This window comes from Dermacentor variabilis, chromosome 9, assembly GCF_050947875.1.
Source record: "Dermacentor variabilis isolate Ectoservices chromosome 9, ASM5094787v1, whole genome shotgun sequence".
NCBI lineage: Eukaryota > Metazoa > Arthropoda > Arachnida > Ixodida > Ixodidae > Dermacentor > Dermacentor variabilis.
The window spans coordinates 43,699,147-43,714,780 of NC_134576.1; the positions used below are offsets into that span (position 1 = coordinate 43,699,147).

The following is a 15,634-nucleotide window of genomic DNA, read 5'->3' on the forward strand; positions in this document are numbered from 1 at the left end:
TTTTTTGTTAGGATACACCAAGCACAAGTATGCTGAACAGCTAAATAGATGCTTCACTCGTGTTGACACTTACTCTGCACTTTAAAGTACAACATTACATATATGCCTGTTTCAGCGCAGCCGACATAGGTTGATGTGCTCGACATTGCAGTAACATCTGCTACATCTGCTTCCATAGCATTGATGCGTGCTTTCACAGTAAAAATATATTTAAAGAAAGGAAAGCAAGAAAAAAAGGAAAAATAAACCGTACAAATAATGTGCGACGAAAAATCGAACCCTAAACAGCAGCGTGAGAATTCGAGATACTACTGCTACGATACCGCTGTAGTTTCATGAGCTGCATCTCCAGTTGTAATATTAACTGCTACCTAAAGCTGCTGGGTATTTTGAAGGCACATTTTTGTGCACTTTAGGCATATTCTTTCCTGGCCTTTTATTTATAACGTATTTACCAGCCAGAGCCACTTGCAAATGCCTCTTTCGTTACAATAGCAAGCCCTCCTCTGCGCTAGCACTAATTGGCATCGAAGTTCGCTGCAGTACGCACTGCTTGCTCTTATTTGTGCAGGATCCTACCTCGCATATGTGATAAAGGGGTGGTATACATGTGTGATAAGCAGTGAGGAGCTTTGCGGAACGCAGTTGCGTTAAGAGCGTGCACCTTATGGATCTGCCATTTCGCCGTAGCTTTAGACACTTCAGTTGGGTAATGAGGAATGGTTCTTTACTAACACAGCCTAATTCATTTTTCACTTTAGTGTCCCCTTAATCCCTTTCAACCTTCTTCGGGAGGTCACAAATGAACATCTTATCATCTTGCACATAGTCTATGCACAGACAGCTGTCAACAATTTCTTCCGGGAAGAACGCAGTGCTTGTTCCATCACATGAAAGGAAGCACTCCTTTATGTGAGGAGGAATGGCACAAATGTCTGCTATGATCACAGGTGTGCAGGTGACAACGCAGCGGCCTGTCTCTTCAAGCACAACTATCTTCTCAATTCGTGCATAGCACCCAGCGTCTGTCCGCACAAAGGTTGTATCCAATTTTGATGGTCTTCTGAATCTAGTGCTGTGGAAAACTTGCTTATTTTGTACAAACCGCTCATATTCCACAGCAGAGGACACAGCCACTTCACACCGATAATACACTGCATCTTGCTCTTCAGCACTTAGCAATGTGTTTTTACCTATGCCCAAGAGCGATAGGCCATCAACACGGAAAAAGTTTTTTACCGGTGCATATCCAAGGAAACCATTGCAGAACTTTTTTTTCAGAAAGTAGAAGTGGGCTTTGAAGTACACACTGTAGCTGCTGAAACATGATGATTCGCTCTATAATTTGGTCTGGAAGGCCCTTTGCTGCAGAAATCTGCCACACGATGTATCCATTTCCCCCTTGAAACACGAAGGCAGAATGTGCTCAAAGGGGCCCAAGGTAGCGGGCGCAGTTTCCAAGGTGGAGGAGTGCATGGACACTATACATCATGAATGTCACACCATATAATGCCTCGCACCTCGACACGAAGTTCCTCAGAAGAGAGTCTGAAAAGTAAAATAGTATTCAATGACCCATTTCTTTCTTTCTTTTAATACTTTTGGTTAAACAATGCATAAAGGCTTACACAAGTACTGTCACACTTCCCAATTTAAAAACAGGCAAACAGGGCTTGTGCACAGAACACAGTGATAATTAGGACGAATACAGCGCCTTCACAAATTTCGAAACGTAGTCTCAGATGCCTCACCACATCCAACCATGGCTTTTATTTTCATATAAAGTTGGGTTATAATCTGAAGTAGGAGCACTTTATGGCAATCAACAAGAAATTTGAACCTTTAACAGGAACTTGCTCTGCAATACTGGGATAGCTTGTTCATAGTCTCTAAAGAAAAATGAATAAGTGAAACAACAAATATGAGCACAATAGACAAAATGAGTGCTCTAGTCAGAGTTGGCTGTGGAGAGCATACAAGCACATTAAAAATTAGGTGCAGAGTGCTCATAATAAACTTTTACGATACACAGACACTATGACTACTGTGCACTGCTTCAGGAGCAATGTCCCGCTATTCCATAAGCTATTGAGGATAGTGGTTTCATGGTGTTTTGGTGCCTACAATATCCCTCCTCCTGCCATCACAGAAAACTTCATTGCAGCAGGGATTATGCCACTGTCAGGAGCAAAGCAGGGGTGATTGCAACTGGCTTGAGCTGGTTAGGCTAGCTAAATATATGGAAGTTTAGAAAAGCTATGCTTTAAACATTGCATTCACAATCAAGATGTACAAAGGATTGCTTTTTTCTGCCACAGTTAGCGAAAATAATTCTTGGGAACACCTTGCTAGTTTATTCTTCCAGAAACAGCACCCTAAAGGTGGATCTTTTTACAATATATCTAGTGACTTCATCAGCTTCTTACGGCTGACTACCATATTTAATGTATTTTGTTGGGTGACGTTGATGCATTCTTTAATTTCAATTCATTTATTTTATTGAAGTAATTTTTTTTTACTTTAATTTAAAGTTAATTTAATGCTTACTTTGTACCACAGTCAAGGATTGCATGGTCAAGAATGAAGTAGTTCTGTTACAGCATTCAGCTGGTATGTCTGCCAATGTTATGAGCTCTTTAGAACCTTGAGTTGACTTTTATCCCATTTAACAAAAATGTTTTTACAATGGCATTGGTGGCACCAGTTCTTGCATGGCTTCTATCTTGCGTCATACTTTCTTGTCATGGTAACAGCAGTGCAAAAATAACGGCAACGCAAGACAGAGAAATACACAGCACAGGCGCTGAACTAGAGACTGTCTGTCCATTTCTCTGCCTTGTGTATCCGTTAATGTTGTGCTGCTTTTACCATGAAGATAAACCAACTCGCCCAGTTTTCCACTATTTCGCAGTTCATTTCTTATCATGCGCAGGCATTGCAAGTTCTCAACCTTTGTTCGGACACAGACAAGGTCTTACAAAGTTCTTACATATGTATTAACAGAACTTACTCTGATATACGAACAAAAAATTAATTCCAATCTTTTTTAAACACACAATTAACTTTCATATGAAGGTGAGCTATTTCAACAATAACTTTTGCAATCATTGGACAGCAACCTGGAAGTATCCTGAGAACATATTCGTTTGTGTTATCAAACAAGGGCTCAGAGAGGGCTGCTACCATGCTACCATATGATAGATACACTCCAATATAACTCTACATATGAAGTCCATGCTGCTAAGGCTGTGCCATCCATAATGCAAGGCAGTTTTAGTTACCGAGTTAACAGATTAGGTTTAGCAGGCTTCCTCTGCTTAGTTTGATTACAGTTGTTGTGAATATCATAAATATCCTGGCCTTGAGTTTGTGCACGGGAGAACATTCTGTTGATCAGGAATAATGGGGTACACATTTAGAAAACACGCTCCCGGTCTGGCAGCTCACAGTCACACTCCTGAGAAATCAAGATGCTAACAAACAGTGGAACTGTGGCAATTCAGGGAACTTGTAAAGGTGCACCTTACAACAAAGAAGGCGACTGGCTGCATTAGTGACCCTTCGATTTCTTTGCCACCTTGCAGAAAAAGACATCTCCGGCATTATGCATGCCATATAATTACATTTTAATGTGTATTTCTTATGTGTAAGAAGGTTTCTCACATCAGACGCGTGTATATGTTCACTATGCTAACTCTGAATGAAGCAGTGATTATGATGCACATGGTTTTGGTCATAAAAGAGCTAAATAAGTTAGCAGGTTAGCTCATAGCAGTACAAGAAGTAGGTTGATAGTCTATGTACAGCATGGAGTACCTGCAGGCAGTACCATAGCTCACATAGGCCGTAGAAGAATCGACACTTGGACAAGTTGGTACTGTTTGAACTTCTTGAATGGGCAGCACAAGATGACAAACACAGAAGGCAGGAAACACACAAGACAGCGCTGAACTCGCAACGAATTTTATTAGAGAGCCTACACTTGCTTGAGTACAACCTATATCCACATGCTCTCCCATCGATGGCACCATTATCAGTGCATAGGCAAACAGAAAGACCCACTAATCTAATACTATACTATGGAGCGGTTTAAAAATGCAAATTCACTCTCATGCAAACTTAATGAAGGCATGATAACACAACACAATCTTTTTTTCCTGATATGGTAGGCCTCAATATTCTCCCTCGTAGTCTTATTGCTATGTGTGGAAACAAGTGTGGTGGTTCACAGATTGGAGCACACCCATACTCAGAGCAATGCCGCGCGACATGTGAGTAGGCATCACCCGCTAGCGAGCGCCTATGTTCCGACATTCTAATGTTCAGGCATCAATTTGTTTGGCCGATATAGACGCGGCCGCCGGAAAACAGAAGCTGGTAATGAACACTGTGCATTCCATTCACAGTGTCCAAGCGGGGACGTGTGCTAACAGTGCAGCCTTTCCTAGCAACAGTGGAGGCAGTCTGTGCCGACTACCTATCAATCTTACTGAAATTTTTCTCATCTTGTTAGCAGCAGAAAAAAGAACCTTTGCATCAAACCTTCCTGCTACATTCATGAGGCTGTACGATAGTTTTTCTATATGTGGAATTCCAATTACTTTTTCTACTTTTTTTGGAAGGCTCTGAATTCATCATTTTTGTGGACGCTCCTAATTTTACACCTTAACAGGCTTCTGCACGGTCATGCGGGTGGAGTGCTACTGAAAACTGCTGCTATCAAACGCTCAAGTAGTTTTAAAGAACTCTCAAAACTCTGGTGGAAAGTTTGCAAAAGTGTGGAAAGTAGGACCGAAAATGCAATGCAATTTTTTACCATCTTTGAATGTGCGGAGTTAAAATTTAAAATCGGTTTTTCTGACTTTGGGCAATACATCCAGCACACATGCTTATCAGTTATTTTAAGCCTCATATATAAAAATTGTAGCTAGTTCTTAGCTGGCAATTCATGTGTGAATTCTAACCCTGAGCCACATTTGTGGAACACTTGGAGCTACGTTATCAACCGTTTGTTGGAAATAAGAATTCTTCACAAAGACCAGAAAATCATCACCATATCTTAGCACTTTGATCGTTTGGTCATCTAGGTTAATTTTTATACTTGTATCAACCCTGCCTAGGAAAATGTTAGCACCGGAGCAACTTTGGAGCCAATGCAAATGCCAGATTTTTGTTGGTATAAACTTTCTTTCCATTCAAGAAAAGTTGAAGCTAAGTAAAAAGACAGAATCTCGAGTTACCACTGCCGCTAGAAAATTTGAGCTCATTGTTGTCCTCGGTGATACACAGCTCAACACTTACCATTAAGCCATCATGTGGTATGTTATAGTATAGGTCTTGAACATTGATGCTACGAATGTTGCAATCACCAGGATTAGATTGAATGATGAAGCTAACGAGATCATAGCTACTGAGACCACAAAAGGGTCTCTGATCACTAATGATTGCAAATGCCTTTGTAAATAGGCCTACACAATCGGCTGCCACATATCCCTTCCTGCGACTATATTTGAAATGGAATGTCATGTTTGTGAGTCTTTGCAGCGAAGAAAATATCCAAGTTAAGCCTTTTCCCTTTCTATACTGATGAAGCTAGCTGCCCAAGGTTGTGACTGGAGCAGCGACAGTGCGCATTCTTTAATTTTAGCAGGCTCCAGGTCTACTGCTGTGAAATTTTCTGATTATAGATCTATGGCTTGAATCTATGAAAACACCATGACTCTTTCCGCACATAGCGATCAGACTATGACGGAGACTATTGAGGCCTACCATATCGGGAAAAAAGGATCACATTGTGTAAGCATGCGTTCATTAAATTTGCATGACAATGAATTTGCTTTTTTAAACCGTGCATGGTCTAGCGTTAGATTACAGGGTTTTTCTGTTTGCCTGTGCACTGATAATGATGCCATCGATGGGAGAGCACATGGGTATAGGTTGTGCTTAAGCATGTGCAGACTTTTTAATAAAGTTGCGAGTTCAGCACTGTCCTGTTCTTCCTGCCTTCTGTCTTTGTCGTCTTTCACTGCCCCTACAAGATGTTCTCACATATCAGCTTTCGAGTTCCGACTTGGCTTGTATGCATGCACTGGCACTTGCTTTTGGACCTTACCGGCTTTGTCAATTTCGAAACTGGTAAGTTCCTCTTGAATAGCCTCGCAAAGCTTGGAGAGGTGCCTCCAGTACTCTTGAGGCAGAATCTCATTAAGGCAAAGCAAAGCATAGAAAAGGAGCCAGTGCCTCCATTCAGATGCCTTCCAATGGCTTCTCTCTTGAATGGACCGTGGCAGTCATGTGATTCAGTTAGGTGGCTTGATGGACAGCAGCCGCAGATCTATTCTAGAAAGTGCTGATGGTGCACCTATAAAAGGCAATGCCATGAAAGTTAATTTCATCAGTGTCACAACAAATGTGGGTCAACAAGTGGTCAAAACAGATCAAACTAGACAGCAGCACATGCCCAAAAATTGTCGTAAGGAGGTCTAAAATTTGATTCTGAGGACATATTAAAACATTAAATGTAGCCAGGGCTCAGTTAAGAGATATTTTGTGTGTAATATATATATATATATATATATATATATATATATATATATATTTGTTTCCGGGGTTGAAAGTGAATTGGTGGAAAACATAGATGAAAAACTATAAAAGAAAAGTAATTGATTGCAGCAGTGCTAGTGTGGACGTTAAATGAAGCTAAGCAGTGGTGTAGCCAGAAATTTTTCTGGGGGGTCAAGGAGGGAGGGCCCCAACTTGATCAAGGATCAGGCCCCGTATTAACCGGGCGCATTGACAGTGTGCCGCCCCCTGGCTACACCCCTGAAGCTAAGCGATTGCAATCAGAAGCTTTTAAGTTGCTTTATTCATTTCAGTTTTCCGAAAGAGTTGCAAGTACAAACAAATACGGCAGCACAGGTTGATTGGATATTTCACAAGGTAGCATCGCACACTTGTTATGACACTAACAATTGCCACTTTTCGTAAGTGTGAATCCGGACAAGTGCAAAAGTCCTTGGAAAGTGGCTTAATTAGGATTAAATTACTGTGAAATGAAAGCTCATCTATACCACAGCTTGAGTGGGCAGTGCTGCTAATGCTATGTCTCATGAACACTGCACGCATATTCATACCTGCCAACCTATGGACCTCAAAATTCGGGAGATTCACCTAGGGGAAATGTGTGTGGGGGGGAGGAGTAACGACGACAACAAGATTAGTGAAGTTAAATTTTTTTCCAGGGCTACAGTAACGTCACAGACTCGCCTGAATGACTGGCAGTACAGTGCAGTACAGTCACAGTACAGCACTTATACTGTGACTGAAAACAGTGCATATGTGCATTCACATTAAGGAGCATTGGCCATGTTCTGCAACAGTGGAGACTTTCCCCTCTTGATATGCTTCCCTGCAATATTTTGCTTCTGTGTCTTCACATAAAACTCATATACAGCGGCAAGACTGACTTTAGAAAACGCGGCTATAATGCAACACATATTCCACCATTGCCACATGCGCACTCCTCAATGCATTCCTTGATATGAAGTGAATCCAGTTAGACCAGCGTAAAATTCCGACCAAGCGCCCCCACCCGTGCAAGCCCCCCCCCTAACTTTACTGTCAATTTCATATCTCCACACCGTTCCGCATAAGCGCCCCCTCCCCCCGCCTGCGCCCTTATCATGCGCCGCGCCATAGAAACACTGGTCTGCCCTATCAAGTCCAAGAAGCTAATCCAATCCAATCCTTCCTTTCAAGCCATTTGCATGCTCGTTCGCATGCACCATTTGTCGCCTTGTTTTGGCGTTGTGAAGTTCGCGATGCCGATGCATTTGTACACAGGGGCGAAGAAAGTTGAGGTCGTACAATGCCATAGAGAAAACGGAAGAAACGTGCACCAAACATTCTGACATTTCGAGCTCGACCGCAAATGGATACGGGAATGGGACAGTAATTTCGGGAAATCGCTGCAGCAAAACTACGGGAGAGCAAAACTTCGAAGAAAGCTAAGTAACGGCGCCCCAGTTTTCAGTGAATGCGTGGACGATGCGCTCTTTGAGTTCTTCCGAGCGGGAAAGAACGGCAGGACATGCCGTCAGTAACCAGCTTCTCTCTGAAGAGGCTGTCAGAATAGCCAACAACATGCAGTTAGGAAACTTTGTAGCTTCCAGCCATTGCATAAGTCGATGGAAGCAGCAGTTCGGCATGTCAATGCGCCATTCTACGAACGAGAGCCAGAAGACGCCCGAAGAGTTTTCGGAGGCAGCAAGTGCCTTTCGGTCTGCCGCAAACTCCCTGCGACGGCGCAACGACTGCACGTTGTGCAACATCGCCAATATGCACCAGATGATGGTCCGAATAGACAACCCAGTCAGCAGGACAAATAACATGGTCGCCGAAAGCACCATACAGATCGCAAACAATGGATGTGCCCGAAGAGGCTTCACGGTTCGCCTAGCCGAACGTGCCACCGGCCACAAGCTCCCAGGATTCGTTATTTTCAAGGAACTGCAAAAATTCTAGCCAGAGTCTTCGCGAGCCTTCGCGTACCTGGTGAGAATGTTCACATGAATCACGCGATGTCGCTAAGTTCGTTCTATAAAAACGCTGACTTTTTTCTTTCACTCGTAGCAAATGTTCGTCTCACCGCCACAAAAAAGGGCTGGGTGACATCGGAAGAGATGCAGGGGTGGCTGTCAAGGATCTGGGGCCAAAACGACGATGACATGCGGCGTTTACTGGTACTGGACCAGGCGCCCATCCATAAAACGTAAGCTGTCAAGCATGCTTTCGAGGAGCCCAATACCGATGTGCTCTATGTGCCTGCTGGGTGCACAGGCATCCTGCAGCCGGCTGACGTCTACTGAAACAAGCCTTTCAAGTCCACCCTACGGCGTTTGTGGGAAGAATATATGCACAAAGAAGACAGGTCAGTCAAAGGAAACCTGAAGAAGCCGTCGAGCCACCAGGCTCTCGATTTTGCTGCCGAGGTGTGGGCTGGTGTACCCGAGGAGACTGTGGCAGGCTCCTTCAAGGGATAAGGGATGCAGCGTTACTAACGCACTCAATGGCTCGGAGGACGGCGACCTGCATGGCGGACTGGCAGATGTTGAAGCCGTGGCGCCAGAAGACGAGGGTGGACTTGAAGCGGAATGCTGTGAACTTTTTTTTGCGTCTGACTCGGAGGAGTCTTTCGATGGTTTTGAAAGTAATCGACATAGCAATCATGTATCTTTCGCTCAAATTAAGTTCATGTTCCTAGAAGTAAACAAAATGTTAAATGCACGTGCAGTGTGCTTTTTTTTTTCTTGCGGGAAAATGTTGCCGCCATACTGAATTTCGGCGCGATTCCGGGAGAGCACGCCCCCCTACTTTGCCAGTGATTTCGACTTGCTGGGGGGGGGGGGGAGTGGCTCTTGCTCGGAATTTTACGGTAGTTAAGCCTACACTGCCTACACACGAACCGCTTGTATTTAAATATAATGTTGACTAGCTACCTAGCTTATCATTCTAATAGCGTTGTGGCTGCTCTGCATGATGCATTTTTTCTTTTGCAGTGAGGTTGGGAACAATTTTTTGGGAGATTTATACGTGTGCCCGTAGAATCAGGGGGACTGCTTGGAATTCAGGAGTCTCCTCGGCAAATAGGGAGAGTTGCCAGGTATGCATATCAACAGATGCATGCAAAGGCAATGAAGACAGCACTGCACCTTTTTGAATGTCAAATAAATGCTTGTAGCCAAGACTAGGACACTATTATGCACCACGTCTGCTTAATTGTCACAGTGTCCAACGCATTCATGGTTCAACTAACGCTTTCAATAAATCATTTCTGCCGACTGCCATATCGGATCGGAATGTACTTCCTGACGCTATCGTCAGTGAAACAAATTCTGTAGAATTTAAACTGTTATTATTACACCAGTTTTTCCACAGCCCCAGTATATTTTTATATTTGGGGTTTTACGTGCCAAAACCACTTTCTCATTATGAGGCACGCCGTTGTGGAGGACTCCGGAAATTTCGACTACCTGTGGTTCTTTAACGTGCACCTAAATCTAAGCACACGGGTGTTTTCGCATTTCGCCCCCATCGAAATGCGGCCGCCGTGGCCGGGATTCAATCCCGCGACCTCGTGCTCAGCAGCCCAACACCATAGCCACTGAGCAACCACGGCGGGTACAGCCCCAGTAGTACGCCCTTTTATCGGCTTTTTTTATTTTCACGTGTTTACTGTGTTTACCAGTTCTTGCAATCTGTATTAATGTGTTTTATCTTTGTGACCCATGGTTACCATCTCTTAGGGGTAAATAATCGATGATGATCAAAATTATCCAGTGAAAACACACCTAAGTATTTATGCCAATTGTGAACTAGATGCAGAAGTATCAAATTGATGATGCAAAATCCCATGATGCATTTTCAGACAATTCCAATTGATTTTGTCTGCTGTGTGGATCCACCGTATTCTACAAGTCAAGCATCTTGTAGGTTCACCTTGTAAGCCATATAATATAAAATAAATGGGAATGGAAAGGGTTACTTTATAGAAACACTGATCAGAGTTCGAACTCGATAGAATTGTTTCTGTCAGCTGCTTTGCGACACCTTGTAGTACGCAGTGCATATATTCAACGCTGTATCCGTTCGCAATGTCCAGACCTGAACAAACAGAATTTATAAACACGAAATTTTACTATCATGCTTACTATGAACTTTAACCCATGGTCACGTGGCAAGGCACTCTTCCAGGTTGGATAGTGATGCCAATGGGCACCATGTCCTCAGCTTAAACTGAGAAGGCTCCGATAGTTTTGTTTCGAACATAACACCTTAATGCCTGCTCTGGCTGTATCTCCCAGGCTTGAATGAAGATGTCTCATGAAAATCAAAACAGACTGGCAGCCACCTTTTGTGCGAGCTGTGCATCATTCATGTTTCTTGAAATAAAGACTGCTGCCACCCCAAAACCTAATGTTTGGTTTATTGCCCCTCGGCGAATCGTCACACAGGAGTCCCCATTACCATTCTATGCCTACATTTGCCCTTTCTTTGTTTCTGCATCAGCTCGCAATGTGAACGTCAAATCTAACTAACTGTTTCTTATCTGTAATATTTTACCATACAAAAGAAGGTCGTCACCTTTTCAGATTGTGTTTGTGAGACCAAGATTTTGTGCACTGCAATGAAGCTTTTTTGTGTACCAATATGCAACGAATATTTTCCAGGCGCTCTGCTCACAATATTTTTGTACAGTCAAGGAACCAGTCAAAATCTGAAGAGATATCATTGGACGGTCGTTTCCGGAGATATTCCAGAGTATACACTGTTTGGCTGGTTGAGTAAAACTGCTCGAGTCATCAAACTTGCCATGTACTACGTCTGATACTACGTCTGATTCTATCACTAACGGGATAGAATCGCTGCAAGTTATCGTCCAAGAATACATCTTCAGGATGACACTTGCACTTGCTACAATCATAGGCAATCTATCGCTTTAAGAAATTTGAATGCTCGTTAAGATAGCCTTTTATACATGCCCCTCTGACCAAGTAGACAACTTTGCTGTGACATACAAGATACACATTGGTTACACATTTCCTTTTCATTTGCTTCCTCATGAAGAGGAACCACTCAAAGACCTCATGTTGCCCCCTTTTTCGGCATGGGGTGCAACGTTTGCATGATAAAATTTTGCAGTGGAGACGATTTCTTTGGTGTGATGTAGAATGCTCGTGTGATGAAATTGTGCAGCGCAGATGAGTAGGCCGGGGCCCGACACAACTGTTTGTATGCTATTGCTATTTGTGTCAAGAATTGAGATGGAATTGTTTTTGCTCAGCTGGTGACAACCTTTCTTGTTCGAAAAAAGAAAAAGATTTTTCGGCCATGTTCGTGGTTATTTTCAAGTTTAGATACCTCGTCCTTTTTCATGTCACATTAGGCGTGTGTTTTATCAGCTTGTACCATCTAAAGTTTAGCAATTGCGGTTGTTTTTGGGCATGCATTGCTGTAAACCAGGGGTGGAGGGCTTCCTTTTAACTTCAGTTGTAAAGTATAGCACTCATGTTGTCTGTGGCTTAATTTTGCCCTGTGCGTGTCGCACTAGCTTATACGTCGACTTCTGAGTCTGCTCTCCTCAGAACTGGTGTCATGTGAAGGCCCTTGCGAAAACCTTTTAACAAATACATATTCTGTACACACAGGTCTTCTGCCATGCAGCTGAGAAAACCCCATACATGGCCCCTAATATTGCTACATAGAAAGTGAATTGGAGAAATCAAGTTATACATAAATATTGACTCAGACATCACACAAGATGTGATGTTTGCTACCAAGATGAATTGTTTGCAGACAAAATTTAACAGTTAGTCTCAAATCATACACTTCTTCATTGAAGACAATCGTCACTAAAGCCTGTGGTTGATGCTATGGACACATGTACAGCAGTGAGTTATTTACACTGCATACAGGCATACAAGCAGCAAAGCTGTGAAGCCAGGAATCTATATTAGTATCCATATGCACTTTTAAGGCTCTTGAACCGACAGTCTTAGGTCATAAAGGCAATTTGGGTGCTGCTACAGGGGAGGATTTGATCGACAACAAGCCAGCACAGTTTAATGGAACATCCTCAAAATATCTAAGGCCTTGCAATGGCAGTCAGGCCATCATAGTAGCATTTTAGAATCAACATAAAAAGAAATACCCGCTATGAAAACATTATTTAAAAGCTGAGCGAAAATTGCAAGCGCCTAATTAAAAATAATTTATGTATGTGCTGATAGTGCTGCGAATGGTAAATTTTTTGTTCTTGCTTTCTGTGCAACTTTAGTGTGGCAACCAACGTGGCACTCGTTCGTGACATGACAATGAAACTCTCAACAGCCGTTGAGAAGTGCTGTGTTGCAGTAACATAACTCCTTGAAGTTTGATAGAGTTCGACACTTTCAATTACCTCCGACTCAGTGGTGTTTGTGTCCAGGTGACTCGGGTAATGTAACTACTGTCATTGCGAAAAGCACTATGGCATAAATGCTTCTTACTTACCTTTCAGGTTCATCAAGGCCGACGGTTCTTTTAAGCCATTTATGGTGTCTTTAATCCTGCTTGCCAGAAGCATCTCACTCTTGACACGGTCTGAAGTTCTCTGTTCAATCGGTGACACCAATGTGTAGCGCATGCTCCCTATGCACATAAAAGAGTGCGACAATAACATTAGTGTAAATAACAAGCTAAAACTTTGTTGCTTACATCTAGAGCCTGTGTTAGCATGTTTACGTTATACCGTACATTGTGCATATCTATATGAAATATTATTATTTTACAATCTCTATATATTTGTATATAACATACACCATGCATTATATACAGCAAGAAAAACCTAGCTTTGAATTTTAAGACAATATACGTCTAAGGGAATTTTTGGAGACTAATAAAAATATATTTTCCTTACCTTCCCGGTGCTATCCTGGACTCAGGCACCATGTGCAACCAAAATATCCATTGAAAGTGACCATGTTCTGCACTGATGCCCTAGCAGGTGCATCAACGGAGACGCACAATACATAAGGTTTTGACACATGAATGTCACCTTTGTGAGCCCACTTCACTACCCCTGTGCTGTTCACTTCATTCACAAACTGCTGAAGGAACAGTTGCATTTCTGGATGTTTTCTACCGAACCACAGCCCAGCGAGAACCGGGTGCTTAAATCGCAAGTGTGGTGGCAGTTCATTAACAATAAATTTCTGGATCTACACTGACGTCTTCGAAGATTTCCATACAGGGCCCCCAGCAATATTTATCGTCAGTGTCAAATCATCCGGGCAAAGGTTCTGTTCTTCCCTCAGTCTGCTGTAGCAGTGGCCTTTCGAAATATCAGCGATTGTTGATGACGGCTGTTTAAGTGCTTCACGGCTTTCATGCAGTTCCTCTTTGGTCCGTTCGATCATATGGCTGAGTTGCGTTGCCAGGTTAAGAATAAAGAAAAAGCTACCTTCCTTTTCCAATGACTGGGTAGTTCTCACACTGTGACAGCTGCTGCACTCAGAGGAATTGTCATGCGTTGTCATGACGCGTTTGTATGGCTCACAATAAAAGTGATGCTGCACAACATCATGCATGTCCGTTGCCCAGAGCTTCCGAAAAGCGAATTTGCTCGGAGGCAATGCATTTGTGCCCACGATAAAGTTTATCAGCTTCGCTAGGTCGCCAAGTGCTGTCCACGTCAACCCATGAGAAACCGCAAACGACATTACTGCTGCTATTGCGGCCGCCTTCGTTACATTAGAGTTAGGCAATCTTTCGCCGTCGCACTGCGCAAACCAAGAGGGCAACGTGCTATCATCAGAGAAACTGTTGGCATCGTATTCGTCCCTACCTTCAAAGCTGTCCGCACTTTCGCAAGTGTCACTTGCACTTCTTGCGCTGTTCATATCGTCAGATTCTTCATCGCTGTCGGGTTCACCACTATCACGTCTGAAGCTGTCGCTACCGTTGTGTTCCGAATAAATTTCACTGTCGTCCCCGTCATTCGACGCACCTTGCGATGTGTTAGACGAAGCCTGTGTCGCGCTTTGGGACTGAGCATCGGGGCCGACGCTCGTGGATTGTGCTCGTAGGGTTGCCGATGCGGCGGCCATAGCCACGGCGTGCGCCTTTTCATGCCTCTGTAGAGTCCGGCACATCGAAGTAGCTATCCCCGTCTAAGTATACCTTGCGCCGCTTTTTAGCGGAAGTCTCGGTCATCGCTTTCTTTTAGTACACGCTAAGCTGAGAAAGCGCACTAAACGAGCAAGAAATGATCGGCAGCACACAATAAACAACGCGGAAAGCGGCCGGTCATATAGGGTCGCGTTACCCATGAAGAACAAGAAAGTTAGGAGAGAGCTTTACGTCATGCAGCCAACCTTGGCAAGCAAACCCTCCGTTAAGCCCATACATTTGCTCAGTAGTGGCCCAGCACGTGACCTCGTTAGTCGAGATCACGGAGCAAGAATCTAGTTTTGAGGAGACGTTTGGTGGCCAGTACCTATGCCAATAGTTTTTATTCGGTGCATGCTTATTCAGCTGACCTACCGTGGATATCCTTAAAGAGCGAGAACACTAAAACCAGCTGCTCATTTTGACGTGCTATCACGTGCTGGGCCGACCAATTTGGCTTCAATCGCGTTGCGCGATGCTCTTCTTTACTATATGTCTCAATAAGGTTACCAAAGTGGTTACTAAGACCACTAGACTAACTAGACGACCAAGAACGGCGACCGTAGATGGATATTACGAGTTTCCTCTGTCAAACAGAGGGGCGGCGAGTGTCACGAAGCACTGTATTTTTACCTTCTGCTTCTTTGCCGTGATTCGTGTTTTGTCGAGCCTGACAAGATTTCATCATCATCATCATAATCACCATCATCAGCCTGGTTACGCCCACTCCAGGGCAAAGGCCTCTCCCATATTTCTCCAACAACCCCGGTCATGTACTAATTGTGGCCATGCCATGCCTGCAAACTTCTTAATCTCATCTGCCCACCTAACATTCTGGCGCCCCCTGCTACGCTTCCCTTCCCTTGGGATCCAGTCCGTAACCCTTCATGACCATGGGTTATCTTCCCTCCTCATTACATGTCCTGCC

At 43.5% G+C, this 15,634-nt stretch overlaps 1 pseudogene; it reads right to left on the bottom strand.

Moving 5' to 3' along the window:
* Positions 1-768: 768 nt before the first annotated feature.
* On the bottom strand, positions 769-14,075 carry LOC142558322 (uncharacterized; annotated as a pseudogene).
* Between the last annotated feature and the right edge of the window lie 1,559 nt (positions 14,076-15,634).